This window comes from Psammomys obesus, unplaced genomic scaffold (assembly GCF_907164565.1).
Source record: "Psammomys obesus unplaced genomic scaffold, mPsaObe1.curated_primary_1811, whole genome shotgun sequence".
Taxonomy (NCBI): domain Eukaryota; kingdom Metazoa; phylum Chordata; class Mammalia; order Rodentia; family Muridae; genus Psammomys; species Psammomys obesus.
In genome coordinates, this window is record NW_026585504.1 from 23,649,394 (window position 1) to 23,651,735 (window position 2,342).

Here is a 2,342-nt window from a genome sequence, read left to right on the forward strand (position 1 = left end):
ATAGATAGATAGATAGATAGATAGATAGATAGATAGATAGATAGATAACAATAAAACTATCCTTATATTTGGCAAAAAGAGAGAGAGAAAAAAATAGATTAGTGAATGTGAATGAAGGGAACAATATATTTGGGGTTCCCAGACACAGAAAAAGAATCTCTCTCTCTCTCTGTTCCTTTGTCTGTTTCTCTATGTCTCCCTGTTTGTCTGTGCCCTCACCGCATGTGTGTGTTTGTGTGTGTGTGTGTATACATGTGCGTGTATGCTTGCGCACATAGCCTGATGTGTGTAGAACTATTTATACACATGTGCATATATTTGTAGCGGTCACAGCACATCTCTGAAGATATTCAGCATGATTTTTAAAACAGTGTCTTTTACTCTTTGTTAGACTAGGCTGTCTGGCTAGTAAACTCAGAGCTGAGATTACAAGCATATACAATTAAGTTTAGCTTTTCCACATGGGTTAAGAGAGTTGAGCTCAAGTATTTGTACTTGCTTGGACAACATCACCCTAATGTTAATGATTTTACTTGTAATTAAGTAAACCATTTTGATTCTCAAATAAAACCTATAAAATAAGATATATTCAGTAAACTGTAGTTTATATCCTTACTTATTCTTGCTAAAAAGGAAACAATTTTATCATTTAAATGCTTTATTAAATATTTATGAATGTAACACATGTATCTCTGTTTCAATATAAAATTTGCATTTTGTACAGATCCTTTGGCCCTTAACATTACTTAATGTGTCTATGACTTGCATATTGCTCCAGTGTAGTGTCTGGGAAATTGACAAATTTGTTTTGTAGTCATTTACTAGACTATTATTTAACTTAAGCGAAGAATGGTCACTGATCTTCATTTCAGCATTATTTCCTCATTTATCATTTACTAGTTTATCACTTGATGTGAAGTTTCAATGTTTTTAGTCTCATAGCTAAGTTTTATGCACTATTGATAAGATAGCTCTTGTATTGATGTCATATTTCTACAATAAAGATTAGACATTATCTTTCTGTTATTGACATGAAGTTATGCCATTTTGATTATCACTAACAATGTAATTAGAAATTCTTCTTTCTCTATATCTTCATCTTTAAGTTATATTGTTAAACATCGAAATCGTGTATTTTATAGGCCAGTGATGATATTTAAATATAAATTTTGCATGCATATATTTTATCATGAAACAACTTCAACATTTTTCTTACAAATATGATATTCATCTTGCATATAAACTGTAAGATTATATATTTTGTCCAATTTTCTATTAGATTGTGGAGTTTATGAATATTACTTATATATAATAATGGCTGTTCTTTAAATAATAAAGTTATTACTCTTGATAATTCTCTCATTTATTTTTAGGTATATACATATGCAATAAAATAAACCCACTTGTACATAAATGTACACATTTCCATTTAAACTGCAGTATCCCGAATGAACATCTACTAAGTGTGAAAAATGTAATGTCCCTAAACTAAGTTGTTAAATAGCAAAGTTTGAAAACTCTTGTTTAGGTCAACCTAGAGGACTAGTATGGATACTATAATTCTACCGTGAATATGTCACAGATTAATATTGCCTTATGTATCTGTAGTATTTCATTACTTCTCATAATAACTATATGTGATGCATATCACGATCTCCATTTTGTCAATGTAGGAACCAACCCTTACAAATGATAAACAAACACTCATAATTGTGTTTAGTAAAGTTTAAGAGGAATTGCACCACAATCTTTTAACTTTAAAACTCCAGAAATGGAAAATGGTAGATGTATGTAAGTCAAATGTTTTGTGTCAGCATGGTGAGAGCCTGGAACACTCAATTCCACTTACTGCTTTAGAACGAATTGTTGTATCACAGGTTTTCAAACAACTTGTAGACAAATAATATTAGAAAGTTCAGTCTTACTCCCCCCTGATAATGCACTAATAGACTATAGTCTGTTATAGAAATTTATATAAATTTTATAGAAATTTATATAATTATAGAAAATTACCAGGTAGGAATGTTTCTTAGGAAGCTCAGTAGTTGGCATATAAACTTTTATTTTTGAGCACATTTTTACTATCATGGGTAATAATTCTTTCACTATGTTTCCATGTAAATTAGCCAAATAAAATTTTCTTTAAAGTAAAATAGTCCAGCTTATATCTTTTACTATCTCAAACCTCAAAATATTCAGAAAGTCGGTTGTGAACAAATAATAACATAATAATACCCTCAACTGTTCTAAAATTAGTGAGATGTTACTTTGAGTTGTGGTATTAATTGTGTACCTAAAAAAAATATAAGCTATGATCACATAGACTAAATTGAGGCTCTTTT

General features: G+C 29.8%; 1 protein-coding gene across 1 annotated transcript in view; it reads right to left on the reverse strand.

Moving 5' to 3' along the window:
• The window catches only part of LOC129673050 (olfactory receptor 4F17-like), a 12,022-nt gene that overhangs the window by 6,067 nt on the left and 3,613 nt on the right, over nt 1-2,342 (reverse strand). The window lies entirely within an intron of this gene.